This window comes from Dermacentor albipictus, chromosome 2, assembly GCF_038994185.2.
Source record: "Dermacentor albipictus isolate Rhodes 1998 colony chromosome 2, USDA_Dalb.pri_finalv2, whole genome shotgun sequence".
Taxonomy (NCBI): Eukaryota; Metazoa; Arthropoda; class Arachnida; order Ixodida; family Ixodidae; genus Dermacentor; species Dermacentor albipictus.
The window spans coordinates 147,927,864-147,945,389 of NC_091822.1; the positions used below are offsets into that span (position 1 = coordinate 147,927,864).

Genomic DNA, 17,526 nt, shown 5'->3' on the forward strand with positions numbered 1-17,526 from the left:
AACGTTCGCAACTTTTAATCTTCCTTCTGACAAGAATTCTTGCAGTCACGATCTCACCAAATTTAATTGGCTTAAAGTTTCGAATTAACTACTGGTACAAATAAGACAGGCGTAAAACTTTTCTTCAGTGCTTAAGTACTTATTGGTGCTAAATGGAACTTCCTAATTTTATTGATCATATTTAATCATCATCATCATCATCATCATCATCATCAGCCTGGCTACGCCCACTGCAGGGCAAAGGCCTCTCCCATACTTCTCCAACAACCCCGGTCATGTACTAATTGTGGCCATGCCGTCCCTGCAAACTTCTTGATCTCATCCGCCCACCTAACTTTTTGCCGCCCCCTGCTACGCTTCCCTTCCCTTGGGATCCAGTCCGTAACCCTTAATGACCATCGGTTATCCTCCCTCTTCATTACATGTCCTGCCCATGCCCATTTCTTTTTCTTGATTTCAACTAAGATGTCATTAACTCGCGTTTGTTCCCTCACCCAATCTGCTCTTTTCTTATCCCTTAACGTTGCACCTATCATTCTTCTTTCCATAGCTCGTTGCGTCGTCCTCAATTTGAGTAGAACCCTTTTCGTAAGCCTCCAGGTTTCTGCCCCGTAGGAGAGTACTGGTAAGACGCAGCTATTATACACTTTCCTCTTGAGGGATAATGGCAACCTGCTGTTCATGATCTGAGAATGCCTGCCAAACGCGCCCCAGCCCATTCTTATTCTTCTGATTATTTCTGGCTCATGATCCGGATCTGCCGTCACCACCTGCCCTAAGTAGATTTATTCCCTTACGACTTCCATTGCCTCGCTGCCTATTGTAAATTGCTGTTCTCTTCCGAGACTGTTAAACATTACTTTAGTTTTTTGCAGATTAATATTTGCCTCTATTCATATAATTGTCGCTTTGAACATTTGGTTATACACCATGTAATCCAAATCATATTGACCGCAAAAAAGACGGGGACAGAGGAAGAAAACACATAAACAGCACCTCTGTCCTCTGTCAAACAGCTCCTCTGTTCCTTCCTCTGTCCCCGTCTTTTTTGCGGTCAATATGATTTGCAGTAAATACCAACTAGGCCAAACTGAAGTTCTTCTGAACCATGTAATCCGTTGTGATTCAAATTTACCCATAATAAATTTTGATTACTGCTTGAAAATGTTCATATTAAGGGTATTTTGATGCTGCGTTACTATAAGTGTTTGTGCTTATATTTATTCGGACGTACGCATTAAACGTGTACCTACGAATGAAGTACCTCCGCTTCTGTGATGCCGGCCTCCAAGTCTGAATCGGGGCTCCTTTATAGGTCGGCGATGGCTTCTGCTTTAGGTCGAATAATTAAGTGGCTTTAAGAACAGCATCAAATCATTGACCCTGTTTCTCTGCGTCCAACGGGACTTGGATGATTTTCCTGCTATTTTCCGAGCGCAAAGAGCACGAGTCTAACATATAGCGACGGAGAGACCACGAGTTCTTTGTAAGTAGATTACCGTCGAGTTGGTTGCATATCCGATTTAATTACTGTGGCGAAAGCTCAGCCGCGTGTTCAGTGATGAGCTGGAGCGTTTGCGCGATTTTCCGTTTCAATTTACGATTATGTTTTTTTCCGAGCTATCGTTTCTCCAAAACCTGATAGGCGTCCCATAGGTGGAGCAGCCCGCTGTCCACTGGATCGCGGATATGTTCTACCGGGCCTACTTTTTCGCTAACAGCTACGTCCCCTTGGAGCTTAGAAGTCCAGTCTTTTCAGTCCTGAATTTCTGCTGTTACGTTTTGGCCTCAGATTTCCCGGAACTTGTCCCAGCCGACAATAGGTTTGAGGTGGAACTGCGGGCTTAAAATGGCACACGGTAGCGTAATTGTTAGCATGTAATGATCGCTGCCGAGTTTGACTCCCGTGTGGATCCAGTCCTTTTGTAAGATGTTCTTCGTAAAATTAAGCTATGTGGTGGTATTTCTGCAGAAATTGTTGCCAGTGCGGTTATACAGTAACTCTACTCCACCCATATACATATACAGTTACTCTATATGTATACAGCATGTACAGTAACTCTACTCCACCCTACCCGCTTCCCTGAGCCTTGCACGTGACGCAGACGGTGCGCTTCCCCTCTTTCATGCGCGAGTTTGAGCCACGATCGCCGACTGTACGTTTTCTCTCACACATACTGCGCACGGCGCGCGGCGACGATTTTATCGCCCTCGGTCTTTATACAGAACCTCACAGCGACGGCGACGGCAGAACTGCTCCTCCGCTCCTTCGGAACAGAGAAATGCTGGGCGAATGGGACATAAGTATACCGGTTACAGTTCCTAGGAGTCACAAGTTACAGTTCCTAAGAGTCAAACTGGTACCAGTTACCAGTTACAAGTACCTAGGAGTCACAATCACTAATAACCTCTATTGGAATCCGCACATTGATAACATTTGCTCTTCAGGTTTCCGCAAACTTTGTTACTTAAGACATAATCTTCGTAATTCTCCTCCTAAGGTCAAACGTCTTAGCTATTTCACATTCATACGCCCTAAGCTTGAATACTGCTATATCTTTTAGGATCCCTATACTAAGCATAACATTAAAAAGTTAGAAAGGATTCAGCGAAAAGCTGACAGGTTTATCTATTCTAAATTTAAGTACACTGATTCTCCTTCTGAGCTCATGAAAGCTAACATCATTGAACTACTTGAATCGAGAAGCAAAAAATGTCGTTTGAATTTTTTAGACTTACTTCTTAACGGTAAAATGGCTATTGATCAGGCACAGTTTCTTTCCCCTTTGGCCACAAGACCTACGCAACATTACCAAACACACTTTCTAACCCCTTACATTGCAAGAACAGACATTTATAAGTTCTCCTTTTATTCCGCATTCTGTGTTCGACTGGAATAGCCTAACAGAACCTAATGACGCACTGTATGACTAGATGATTATGTTCTTTTGTGTTCTTTCCTCCGGTACTATCATGTTTCTTTTCTTGTTGTTGTTCTCTTTTTGTGCAATAGAAATATTCTGTAAATTGTATTGCCCGTCCTGCTTGAACCAGATCAGTCTGCAGTATGCAATAAACAAACAAAGAAACAAAGAAACAAACAAACAAATCGATAAATAAATAAATAAATAAATAAATAAATAAATAAATAAATAAATAAATAAATAAATAAATAAATAAATAGCGCGCACGATTTAACTAAGCGCGTAACGTCATTTTGAAAAACTATTTCGGCTATATATCCCTGGAGGCACCCGACTCATTCAAAGGGGATTTTCGGGCTTCGAAAATTGTCGTTTATGGCCTCTTTACGATACAGTAGTGAAGACGAGCTATTTATCAGCTTCAAAATGATCGCTCCTATTTTCGTGCCTTGTACGATTAATAATTTTGCCTACTTTTTAATGCAGATGCCTTTCACCTTGCTCCAACCGGCCCCAGGGGTGCCCCGCGGTTCTCCCGATGGACGCTGTGAGGGACCACGAGGTGGCCTGCCCCTTCGCGTAAGAAAGTATTTCACGGCGTAATCAGATTGGAGGTAGCCCGTTCGCTTGTACAATTTCAACGTGTTTGTATGCTCCACTTCTGGCTTGCTAGGGGGCACAGATGCTTGCTAGGGGGCACAGATGAAAGCGACCTGCAACCTTAGGGGCTGTTTTAAGACCTGCAAAATGCCAAAATGATTCCGGAGCTCTCCAATAAACACCTTTGTTTAGAACCCATTGAGGTTGTTGTTCATCTGTACGTCTATCCCAATTCGACTATACACGTGGCAAAACTGTCAGATAAAATAAACTAGCTTTATAAGTCTGCAGGCCACTTGCTGTGTCCTTGCAGAGATATGAAAGAGTACTTCTGCAGCACACACACGATACCTCGAGATCTTAATCGCTGCTATCACTGTGGTCACTGTGCGACACGTACTACTAATTCCAAGTACACATAGAATTGGCTGATTAACCAGCTTTCATGTGTTACTTGTACCGGAACGCTGGGAGTCAGAGGTAGCATGCGTATGAAAATGCGCTTTTATCAAGCAACTGTATAAAATAAGCAAACGTGATGTTGTTTTGTACTGTATAAACTGTGCTCGCGTCCGTCTTGCGTTCTTTTTCTTGAAAGATCTTGTCGCCGTTGTGTACGTGTGTTCCGTGGCTACACTTCGTAGTGCATCACCTACGCGACGGTGATAAGCGCTGCTGTTCGTAATGTTATTCGCAAACGGTCGTGACTCCGTTGACGTGTAGACCGGGGCGTAACACGCAACGCTGGGTGCGCTATTTCTTACGCCGATCCTGAAGCCGGCGAACGTGTGAGAAGGGTGGGTTCAGATGAGTTCGGCCGAACATATCTGGTGGCCACTCTTAGTTTTGAAAAACAAAAAATGATGGCACTGTTCTGCCTGAGTACCAATAATAAATAAATGAGTGTTACTATCGCGAGAAAAAGATGCCATCACGAAAGAAATGCAGAAGCGCCGTGTCCGTAGAAAGAGCTTTTTGCGGATTTCGTCGTAGAAGTTCACCTCATGGTTAGCTCGAATAGAAAAGGCACTATGTCCACGGGTCTAAGAATATTTAGCAAGAGTGCTTATGGGTAAATAACGTCGATTCTAAAGTATTACTACAAGGTACCACAGCTATCAATTTGTGAAAGATAAACAAAAAATGCAAGGAGTGAACATTGCACAACGTTGGCGAAAGATCAAATATTTTTACCTCCGCTTATGAAGAGAGCACATTTTTCAACTTTGCCAGCCTGGAAACTCGCCGCAAGAAATTCATTGAAATTTGAAGTAAATACTTTCCTCTCGCTGGGTAAGAAATCCACATGAAGCGTTCATGTTCTGGCATGTTAAAAAATGAACACGATTTTAAACACCTCTTCATAAAAATAAATAATCGTGGATTCTACCTTATAAATTTGTTAAATTAGGTGATTTGACATAGAATAACACAATGAGGAAAAAACATTAAGCATTCTTTTTAGTTGCTGAATAACAAACCGAGAAATGTGACAGAAAATGCTACTACTGGAGCCTCAAATAAGGTCTGAGTGTGCTCGTTGTTGACATGTTGCTTTCGTTTGCAATGCTAAAACGCTCCAAGATGGTTCGGAAAGTGCGGAGAGAAAAAAAAAAACAGGTAGTTTCAGTCTTACAAGAAATTGGCGGATCTCAAGCACTGTCGGATGTAAGGGAAGATTTGTGGGATGTTTACTTTGGTTGACCTGGCAGAAGTGGTAAACTCTATTTGAATTATGAGTTTGTATGGCAATCAGTTAATTTGCAATTTTATGTATACATTGCATAAATACAGCCGCGATCTTCACGTTTCACTAAGTGGCGAAGGCGCTCCTTTTCCATGCGACGCTTCTTTTGAGTCTGAGTGTTCTCGACGCTGACTCCGCTTTGGAGCCGGTCTGCTGGCACGTGTTTACGTGCTCCTTCTGCATACGTTGGCAGCACGTACGCTGTTGACACGCCAGCTCCAAGCTCTCTCTTCAGCCTATGGACGTTTGTAATGTTTAAACTATCACAGTCCAGCACGCGACCTCTACAACGTACTACCTGCATTTTCATTGCACATGTAAGCAAGCACAGGACGTACCGTATGCACACACTGTGAAACACTACCGCGGCGCAAGCGAGCCTGACCACGAGGCGAGTGCTACCTTGTGGTGTTGGAAGGAACCTAGCGGTGTGCGTCAGCAAGACCACAACATCTGGAAAGTAAGAAGAGGCAACGTCACCCCCCCCCCCCTCTTGCTATAGTGTGGAAGACTTGGCTAATGAGGAACTCATTTGAGCGGCCGTGGAGACGGATTGCCTGTGAAAGAAGGGACCGCAAGAAGTGGACTGCGTAGGGGTTTGTGCTGTTAAGCGCGGAGAGTGTGCAGGATGGCCGTGTCCGGTCAAGGTAATTGGCCTCCAGCACTTCCTGGAGTTAGCCTCTTCATGACAATGAACGGAAGGGTGAATGCTTGAGAACATAGAATGAACCATGCTAGGGTGCTGCCAGCAAGCAGGCAGCAGACGAACTTGTTTGTATACGGTAGATTTCTAATAGAAGTTTCCGCCGTACAGGCAGCGGGAGTGGTTAGCAGCGGTTGAGGCGTCCAAGGTGAAGTCTTTCTCACGTTATAGTCTTTCTCACGTTATAATTTCGAATATCACTCATTTTCGCTTTGTTGATCAATTTTGACAGTTCCACGAATTCTATCCTATCTCTTGAGTTGGACACTCATCTTTTGTCGTTTCTTTATTAGGTCCTTTCTTACTTGGGGGAGCTTTTCTGCTGGTTGCCTTGGTGCCTTGCCTCCCACTTAAGTTGCTGCCTCAGAAGCCAGCCTCGTTACGGTTTCATTCATGACCTCTATGTCATCATCATTATCTCTCTGTTCTAAGACTGCAAATTTGTTTGGAAGTACCAGCCTAAATTTCTCTGCTTTTACACTTACTGCCTCATAGTTGACCTGCTTCTTTTTGACCAATTTTGCTCTTTCTCTCTTCAAATTGAGGTGAATCCCGGCCCTCACTAACCGATAATCACTGCACTTTACCCTACCTATCACTTACATCCAGCACTATGCTGGGATCAGCAGTAAGTATGAAGTCAATTTCATTTCTTGTTTCACCATTAGGGGTTTTCCAGGTTCACTTTCTGTCGTTATGTTTGCTGAAAAAGGTGTTCATTATTCTCAGCTCATTGCTTTCTGCGTATTTTACCAGCATCTCTCCTTTAGTGTTTCTGGAATCGACACCGTAGTTGCCAATATCTAGTTCACCCGCCTGCCTTCTCCCAACTTTTGCATTAAAGTGAACCATTACTACTGTATACCGAGTTCGCACTTTTCTCATCGCTAATTCAACATCTTCGTAAAACTGATCTACTTCCTATTTTTCAGCAGTTACCAGCTCATCAAACTACACAGAATCATTTCTTACGTACAAAAACACAGCCGAGAAACAAAGACTCCCTACAAGTGGATATACAAATGAACCATACAATAAATTATTCGCAGTTCATGAAATCAACACAGTCTTGTCCGCTGGTAAACAGACTGCACCCGGCCCTGACAGAATACACTATCAAATGCTGTCCCACCTCTCTGAACCTGCCATAGAAGCAAGTTTTTTTAATAAGGTGTGGGTATCGGGTAAACTACCCGAAGCCTGGAAGAAGGCCATCATCGTTCCATTTTTAAAGCCCGAAAAACCACCAACCTCTCCCAGTGATTGCAGGCCCATAGCACTCACCAGCTGCCTCGCAAAATCCTTTGAGAGTATCGTGAATATGAGATTAACCTTCGTGCTAGAAGTCCGTGAGCTTCTCGATGTCCATCAGTGCGGTTTCAAAAAGGCATGCTCCACAACAGACCACCTGGTTCGTCTTAAAAATACTGTCCGTGAAGCCTTTATACACAAACAACCATTTCTCGCTGTCTTTTTGGATTTAGAGAAAGCTTATGACATAACCTGGAGGTACGGAATTCTTCAGGATTTGGCTGAACTTGGCATACGTGGCAGGATGCTGAACTGCCTAAAAGACTTCCTGTCAAACCGTTCATTCCATGTACGCCTCGGTTCAACCCTGTCGAGAATTTTCATTCAAGACAATGGAGTGCCCCAAGGGAGTGTTTTAAACATGACCCTTTTTGTTGTTAAAATGAATTCGATCAGTAAAATAATCCCAAGGTCAATTATGTATTCAATCTATGTCGATGATCTTCAGATAGCTTGCACATCCTCAAACATAACAACATGCGAAAGACAACTGCAGTTAACAATAAATAAACTTTCAACGTGGGCTGACCGAAATGGTTTCCGGTTCTCCCCACAGAAAACAGTGGCCATCCTTTTTTCACTCAAACGTGGCCTACACCCAGATCCTAGACTATACCTGAACGAAGTGGAATTGCCGGTAAAAAGTGAACACAAATTTCTGGGCATCACTTTCGACAGAAGACTGACCTTCTTGCCGCACATAAAAAACCTGAAGAAGAAAACGTCCCAATCATTAAACATATTAAAGGTGCTTTCACATAAACGCTGGGGGGCTGATAGGACCTGCCTTTTACACATCTACCGCAGTATAGTTCGCTCTTGCCTCGATTACGGGTGCATAGTATACAACTCAGCTCGACCGTCCTACCTGAAGCAATTAGATCCAGTTCATAACTCAGGTCTGCGCCTTGCAAGTGGGGCATACAGGACATCACCCATAAACAGCCTACATGTCGAATGTAACGAACCAGCCCTCGCAGATAGAAGAGCCATGCTCACATGTGCATATGTCCTAAAAACCCGTTCACTACCAAAACATCTCTGCTACTCCATAGTTACCAAGTGCCCGTCTAAGCAGCTTTTTAACAACAAACCGAATGCGACGAGACCCCTTATTCTCAGATTTGAAGAAATTTGCCAGGAATTAGGTATTCTAGACACACTGCCCGATGTTGCCCAGAGACCCGAACCACTACCACCTTGGCACGCCTTTCCCAGTGTAGGTGACTACACACTGACACAATTTCATAAAAAGCAAACTCCACGTGAACATCTAATACAAGAATTTTTGGCGCTAGACAAAAAGTACAAAGAACGCACAGCATTTTATACTGACGGTTCTAAAACATCACTTTACGTCGGAAGTGCTGTAGTGCAAGATAAATGGGAAAAGGTAGTCAGGTTGCCTCAGTGCGCGTCAATTTTCACAGCCGAATGTCATGCCATTTCGGTGGCTGTATCAAAAATAGTCGAGATGAACATTCAGAACAGCATTATCTACACGGACTCGCTTAGTGCAATCACAGCACTGAAAGCCAGAAACGCAAGGGAACCATTAATAGGAAATGTAATCCATAACTTAATCACCGCTCAAACGCAAGGACATGAAATTAAGCTTTGTTGGATACCAAGCCATCAAGGAATTAGAGGCAACGAGAGAGCTGACGCGTGCGCCGTTCAAGCCTGCCATAAGAATGTCAGTACTGTAAATATACCCTATGCAGATTGCATGAAGTTAGTAAAAAACAAGCTTAAAGAAAAATGGCAGCGTACATGGAATAACGAAGAAAATAACAAGCTACATTTAGTAAAACCTATTCTAGGAGAATGGAGATCATGCAGGCATCAGGAACGTTTTATAGAAGTAATTTTATGCCGCCTGCGCATCGGACACACACACCTAACACATAACTTTCTACGGACAAAACAAGACAAACCCTTATGTGAGAAATGTGGAGATGAACTCACTGTAAATCACATTTTATTCTCGTGCACACAACTCGAACGGCTAAGGAAAAAACATTTTACTGTATTTTACAATGAACGCATTCCCTTCCATCCCAGTCTGCTTTTAGGAGATAACCCACTAGTAGAAACTTCATCTGTTTTTAGTTTTTTGAAAGACGCAGCGATCCTAAACGAAATATAACGTATCACAGAACTACTCATCTTAAAAATTATTACCCGGTTTTTTCACGCATCTTATGATGCACCTCACCCGTTTTCTCAGTTCTGAGAAGAAAGCTGAGGTCTTCATTTGGTTTGTTGGGCTCCTCAGAGGCCTTGTCCGGACAAGGACCTCGCTGAGGATACCCAATTTTGAAATAAGTTATACCATGTGTTTGGCGCATGATAGCCTAAGTCGCTTATGCGCCATAAAACCCTATACAATACAATACAATGATCTACTTCCTCATCGTAGTGACTGAATGTTGGAGCGTGGGATTGTACCACCTTTAATCTATACCTCTTATTATGTTTGATTACGACTACCGCTGCCCTCTCGTTAATGCTGTAGAATTCGTCAATGCTCCCCGCTATGTCCTTATGGATTAGGAATCCTACCCCGTATTCCTTCTTATCCGGGAGACCTCTATAGCAGAGGACATGGCCGTTATTCAGCAATGTGTAAGCCTCACCAGTTCTTCTAATCTCACTAAGACCGATAGTATACCAAAGAATGTTTGATAGTTCCGCAAATAATCCTGCTAAGCTAGCATCGCTCGAGAGGGTTCGGGTGTTAAACGTTGCAGGGTCAGTTTCCATTGGCAGCCTGTCCGGACCCAGAGAATATTACCACCCTCTGCAGCGTTACAAGTCTGACCGCCGCCTTGATAAGATGCTCCGCAGCCGCTGGGGACTGAGGGCCATTGGTTAATTGAAGTTATCACTAGGGAGGTTGCTGCCAAAGCTGCACCAGGGAGGCCAATTGCTGTTCTGGTGAGAGAGTGTCTTTCTTCAGCTTAATGGTTGTCTTCCTAATTTGGTTGTACCTGGATTAGTATAGCCCCACTCAATCTCGGCATCTTTCGCCGGTGTCAGGTGTCACTCCAAGCTTGCAAATGTAAAAAAAAAGACGGGGGGATTTGTACTTCCGACTACCGCAGCCGAGCATTCGGCATAGCTCAGTAAGATAATCTCGCAGGCTGCTAGGCTACGTTGCCACCGAAAAGTACGGCCCAGAGGGCCCTACATGCCTAAGAGATCCGCTGATTTGTCCACGCTTGGCTGGTTTTGCTGATCGTCATAGGTTGCACGATATAGTGTCGATTCTCGGTGGCCATAACCTCTTGTTTCCAGAATCTCACGACGAATAACTAGATGAAGCAAAAATGAAAAATTGCGCCCTTTGTTCATTATGCTTGCGGCCTTTGAACTCCCGTACTACATTTGTCACTGGTTGTAGAGTAATATAAATGTAGCGAAGGCAACGGTTCCCACTTTCGTGCACCCAGCCGACCATCTCTATTGAATTTTAAATCATGAAAGACCACACGTTCTCAACTTTTTTTACACATAACCAATAAATTTTCCCTAATTTTAGCAGAATATTTGAGAGATGTCTAGTTTAGTTTACAGACGACACGGTACTACGAACAACGTATAACGCATAAACCCAAATGACAACGCGGGTTCAGCAGATATCTTCAACTCTGCTCATTAAGGCACGAAAGTTATAATTTGGCCACACATTAGACCTAACATGCCCCCTATTTCCGCCAAATATATATTAGATGTTGCGTAGAATGGTCTGACGTGTTTAGGAAACACAGCTGACTCCGGCGCTGAGACAGTTTCTGGCACACCTTTAGGAATTTTTCGCAAAGACAGTATTTCGTCCACAAGCACTTAGAAGCGTATACAGTTTCTCCATAGCGTTCTCCACTATTTTCTCTTGATAACACTCGGTGTAATTTGTTATTGCAGTAGAGCGGGGTGTGTATTGCGCTGCTCATTAAACACAATCATAACACTGGGGAGCACTTGAATAACTGATATATTGCAAAAGCCGCTATTAACTTACAGTCATTAATGTTTGCCTGCAATTACACATATCGTGTCCCCTTGTAACCAAGGTCGAAGAACGTGGTTTTTCCGTTCGCAGAGAACAACGGTGTAACTAACAACATAACTTGTATATCGCTAAAGATATAGGCGGAGACAGGAGGGTTGAGTTACTTGCAACATGTCCAATTAGCCTGCGATCGTTTAAGTTTGGACATACATCGAACCTAATATATTCTTAAACAATTAAACAAATGTACCTCCTTTGAATCGTACGTTGCCACACAATAATAATCATCTGTCTTGCTTGCGTTTCCTCTATTGAAAACGTTGCGCTGGCTGCTTTCCTGTCGAGAATGCTCTGTCATGCTCATGACCGGCATGCCGTTGGTGACTTCGAAGTATTGAGCTCAAAGCGTTAAAAGAAATGCGGACAAGACAGGTGACGGTTATTGTTGTGTGGGTGTAATGCTGTCTAAGAGTGTATACCCTACAATTCTATCAATGTTCAACCCAGTGTCAGTATGTTTACGATTGCAAGAAACACATCTTGGATAGAAGCTGTGCGAAATTGCGTATAATTTGAATGGTCCTTTTTGTACAAAGGTTGTAAATAATCTACGTAGACGAAACACTACTCGTACATCCTACACAATACGCATATGTACATGAATGAAACTAAACCTGCTTGCTTTGCATAGGTCTCCGAGGCGACAGGGAAAGCCAAGTACACGCTCCGTAGAACGTATCGTATTAGGGAGTGAACAAGTACAAGAAGCATTTAGTAAACATTTTTAAAACACATAGCTAACCTACACATTAAAAACGTTTAATGTGCCTAAGTGATAGCATGGCGTTATTGTCTTGTTCAAAATAAGAAATCGCAGCACTTCCTCGCCCCCCCACCACCCCCTCCCTCCAATGCATGGAGGAAACATAGTAGGAGTTTCATAGAAAGCCGCCAAACATGCTAGTCAGAAAGGTCAAGCTATATTCAATAATTTCCTAACAACCAATGCAACTATTCGATTACCGAGCGCGAATGTCTTGCTCTTGTCTGGGCTGTTTCAAAGTTCCGTCCATGTTTATATGGCAAGCCCTTCTCAGTAATCCCAGGCCATCATGCTCTCTGTTGGCTTTTGTCGCTCAAGTATCCTACTGGCCGGCTCGATCGTTGGGCCCTCCGACTACAAGAGTATGCCCACACAGTTACTTACAAGTCGGGACACCAACACCAGGACGCCGATTGCCTCACTCGCTACCCAATTGAAGACGCGCCTTCTACGTGTGACACTGACGCCGACGCCAGTGCTCTCTGTGTTTTTCCACTGCTCCATGTCGCCGACGAGCAGCGCCGTGACCTGTCCTTGCGTTTCATCAATGACCGCCTGGAATTGTCACTTGCCGCCGGCACCTTCGCTTATTCACACTTCAAGATGGCGTACTCTACCGCCACAACCTTCACCCCGACGGCCCTGCATTACGCCTTGTGATCCTTAGACACCTTCGATCGGCTGTTCTCCACGAACTTCACGACCTCCTCACTGCCGGTCACCCGATTGGGTCACGTACCTACGACCGGATCCGCCAACGCTTGTTTTAGCCAGGGCTAGCTAGCTCTGTTCGAAGATACGTAGCTGTGTGTGAGAAATGCCAGCAACGCAAAACACCATCGACGCTCCCTGCTGCGTACCTTCAACCACTCGACATTCTATGAGGAACCATTCTTTCGGGTTGGTTTGGATTTACTTGGCCCTTCTCCTCTTTCTACCTCTTGGCACAGGTGGATCGCTGTGGCCACGAATTAGGCCACGCTCCATAAGCCATCACCCGAGCGCTTCCGACAAGCTGCACCACAGATGTCGCCGAGTTTCTTCTACGCCACGTAATTTTATTACATGGAGCTCCACGACAACTTCTCACATACGGTGGCCGGACATTCTTATCACCCAGACCATCCAGGTACTTGCTGGAGTATAAAATATGATTTGATTTGATTTGATTTGAAAAGTTAGCGCGGACATCCTGCAGTCCTGTGCCACGGGGCACAAGCTATCCACGTCATACCATCCGCAAACAAATGGCCTCACGGAGCGTCTCAATCGCATTCTCACAGACGTTCGCGAAATATGTCTCTTCAGACCACCCTGACTGGGACCTCGCTCTACCCTTTGTCACATTCGCTTACAATTCCTCGCGCCAGGATGCTGCCGGTTATTCCCCATTTTCCCTACTGTTCGGCCGACAACCAGCACTGTCCCTCGACACCACCCTCCCTGTTCATGCGGCACGGACCAGTCAATATGCACTCGATGTTATCGTCCGCTGTGCCCACGCAAGGCGAATTGCCCGGAAGCGCCTTCTGAAATCCCAAGAGAGACAAAGGCGTTTGAACGACCGGCGACGCCGAGACGTATACTTCCCGCCTGGTTCTTTGGTGCTTCTATGGTCTCCGTCACGTCAGGTCGGCATGTCAGAAAAACTGTTGTCTCGTTACACAGGCCCATACCGAGTGCGTCGTGCCGTGACTCCTGTCATATACGAGATCGCCCCTTACGCGCCATCTGCTTCTCAGTCCAGTGACATCGTGCACGTCACACGACTGAAGCAGTATAAGTCTCCCAGTGATGACATTTAGAGGCTCCGGGACATCGCTTCTATCGCCGGGGGATTATGCTACACGCGAGTGGCATTTGATTGTTTGAACGAGGCGCGTGGGTGCCATCGCTCGAGAAACGAGAAGAATGAACGAGCTGGGCTCGCGGGGCGAATCTAACCGCTCAGCGCTGCAACCGCTTTTGTAATTGTAACGTGTAAATAGTTGCTCGTCTTACTGACTCGTCCTTCGTGTAACAATATATCCTCTTGTCTCCAAATCTAACCTTCAGGAGTTATCTATATTTCTGAGAAAAGTTTGGAGCAGGCGTTGAAGGTATTCGAGAACTTCGCTGTAAAACTAGTTCGACTCTTGGTACAACCTGAAAGATGTTGATGAATGTCATTTCTTTTATCTTCCTGTAGTATCCTTCGATGCATCCATCGAAAAACTTGTGGTTACATCGCAACGGTGACCGACATGGCGGGGCATCTTGTGAGCGCGCACGGCTGCCCTTACTACCATCTCGCAGGGAAGTCAGTATACCAAGAAGGGAAGTGCGAAGTGTATTCCAATGTAATAATCATAGGTCATTACTTGCATTGAATGTCGCCGTAACATCGACATGAAAACTTGCCTTTGTAGTGTGCAGATAGCCGTAACAGCCGTATGGAACTACCGTGCACAGGGGCCAGTCAGAATACGGAAGCGTGATACATTCATTTTATCCTTTACTCAAAAAGTAAAATATAAATTATGGGGTTTTACGTGCCAAAACCACTTTCTGATTATGAGGCACGCCGTAGCGGGGGACTCCGGAAATTTCGACCCCCTGGGGTTCTTTAAGGTGCACCTAAATCTAAGCACACAGGTGTTTTCGCGTTTCGCCCCCATCGAAATGCGGCCGCCGTGGCCGGGATTCGATCCCACGACCTCGTGCTCAGCAGCCCAACACCATAGCCACTGAGAAACCACGGCGTGTACTCGGAAAGTATTTAGTGACATTGTCACGGTTGTCGTGACGGTGAATAATACAGCTGCAATACTCTGTATGACAAAACTAAATTCTTATTAGGCGCACTTGTGCCCACAAAAGCAAGTTACATTCAGAGCACAGTAATAGCAGCGAACACAGTCGGCAGTCATCGAATACTGATCTGCCGGTCAAGCACGTCTGCTTCTATACACGAGTCATCGAAAGTTGCAGAGTCATCGGCGGTGCCCGCGTGTCTTCCAGAAAGTTCTGCACAATTCGCGTCGCACATGTAATCAGATTACACAAGCTTTGGTGACCACAGAACCATCGATAACATTCTAGAAACTTCCCATACATGCGGGTGCGTCCCGCGCTGAGCGATAACATTTGTATGGCAGTGAAAAGCGCCCACTCGTAAGAAATAAACAAGTCCACGTGTCAATATACCGCAGCAGTGACGTCGAAAGAAAAATTTACAGTGATATGTCCGTTTACAGTGATATATGTCCGAGTTTGTAGCACTTATAGCAGCGGATTGGTCTAAAAGATATGAATTTGATTCGAATGTTTCGAATTCGAAAGATTTGTTTGATTTCTCCATGCTCTTTTCTGAGGGCTTTTCCTCCACGTCTACAGGCTCCGGTCTTCTAGTCTGTGAACCCTTTTTGAATGGAAATTGTTCCCGTGGTCCATTTCGGCCGCCCCAATTTCCGTCCTCGGCGTTCAGCTTTCTACGCCGTGCGTACTCCTCGGCTAATTCAGCCGCCCTTTCCACAGTGTTTGCATTTCCTCTGTCTTGCTCCCACAGCTTCACAGATTGTGGGATGCCTCTGTAAAACTACTCTAGACACATGCATTCAATTATCATGTCTCTGCTCTCGTACGCTTCCGCGCTTTTAATTCGCTCCACTAGGTTGCCTTTTAAGCTCTATGCAAACTCCGGATATCCCTCGCTATCCTTCTTGCCTGTGCTTCTAAACCTCCGCCGAAAGGCTTCGGCAGAAAGGCGGTACTTTTTCAAAAGACTAGCCTTAACTTCCGCACGATCATATTCATCATGCGCACTGAGTCTGGCGATTACCTCCGCAGCCTCACACGGCAACATAGACAGTAACCGCTGTGGCCATGAACTCGAGCCGAAGTTCATCTTTTTGCAAGTCCTTTCAAAATTTCCTAGTAACAAGCCTATGTCATTCCCGACCTCAAATGGATTTAACAGCCTGTCCATGCGGTATGATTCTGGCTCACTTGCTCGTCCTAGAGCCCCTTCACTTCCTTGAGACAATTCCAAACGTTTGCTTTCAAGTTCAAGTTGCATTTTTCTTAACTCGCGATCTTTCTCGCATTCCTCTTTCTCTCTCTGTCCCGTTCTTATCTCTCTTTGTCCCGTTTCTCTCTTTCCTTAAGAAGTTACAACCGCATTTACATGTCCTCCTCACTGGTCTTTTCGGAAATCAGCAGCAATAATTCTGGTTTTAGCGTTTCCTTGCGTACCTCTAGGCCCAGTTCCTCACCAACAATCAGCAATTCGTCTCTCAGCAGTGTCCTTAACTCCATGATTGCTGCTTTACTGCCTTGGCCCTGCTCGCTAAACCTACCTTGGAAAACACAACGTATAGCTAACAATCAACAATCTAGCTTCCCTTCTGTTTTAAACAAAACCACAAAATGAAGCCTAGAGATTCAAAGCAAGAACCAAGCACTCACCGCAGACACAGCACCGTGTCGCAAAATCCGTCTCACCGCTGTCAGCCAGTTGTGATGGTTGGAGCCGGGCATGAAATAGATGGTAGCTGGCCCACGCCGTCGTCCAACTAATCTACGCTGAGGACGTTGTTGAAGGGAAGGACTGCTCCACCGCGAGAACGAGGAGTAGGGGATTTATTTGCAGTATCTACATGAGAACGTTACAGTTCATCAGTCTAACATGACTGAAAGAGGAATGCACCCTGAGGAGCCGCCAACGGCTCCTTAAATACACGCTGTCATCCCTAGATCCCTAAGTGAGGGAAAATGGCAGTTCACTGCCAATTCGGAGCGTCCAACGACATCGTAGCCGAGCCGCCTTTGAGGGAAAGGGCCGACGCACTCACTTCCGCACAGGTTGCACTGACCACGTCGAGAAGAGTGGGTTCTCGCAGACACGGTGCTGGACCCTAGCAGGCGCCTCTTTATCCCACAGTCGACTCCACAGGCAATGGCCGCCACGTCTGTCCATTGACCGACGACTTATAAGCTGCGTGAGACGGCGCCGCCAAGCATCTCCTTCCAGGAATTCCCCCTCTCCAACCAAACCTTGACGGTGACGGCATACACACTAACAATGCTTCCTCCGCCGACTGCGGCTACAAATAGCCATCTGGGTGCCGTCCCCATGTTGACGTAGCGCATTCTTGTCGTCACACAGCAGGTTGTCGCCGCAGACCTGCCAGCGTCGAAGTGCTGTTTATTCGAGCATTGTAGTCCTAACAACGTGAGTCATAGCAGCGGGCCAGGCAGATTTCGTCCTGTCAAAGCGAGTCGTTGGAGCAGCCATGGTGGCGCCTTTCCGTCGTGGTTACGCGAAGATCGGAGCCTCCGCCGGCCATCCGTAACAAGCTACGACAAAGCTTGAAGGTGAAGGCTTCGAGGTCTAGACGACGTGGCGGCTCAATGAAGCCGGTC

The 17,526-nt window shown here is 45.4% G+C and overlaps 1 protein-coding gene across 7 annotated transcripts in view; it reads left to right on the forward strand.

Moving 5' to 3' along the window:
• The window catches only part of LOC135899875 (uncharacterized), a 57,523-nt gene that overhangs the window by 4,987 nt on the left and 35,010 nt on the right, over nucleotides 1-17,526 (forward strand). For all 7 annotated transcript variants that reach the window (XM_070534085.1, XM_070534077.1, XM_070534078.1 and 4 more), the window contains exon 3: nucleotides 3,411-3,503. The gene's annotated coding sequence lies outside the window, so the exon portion shown is untranslated. The remainder of the gene's footprint in view (nucleotides 1-3,410; nucleotides 3,504-17,526) is intronic.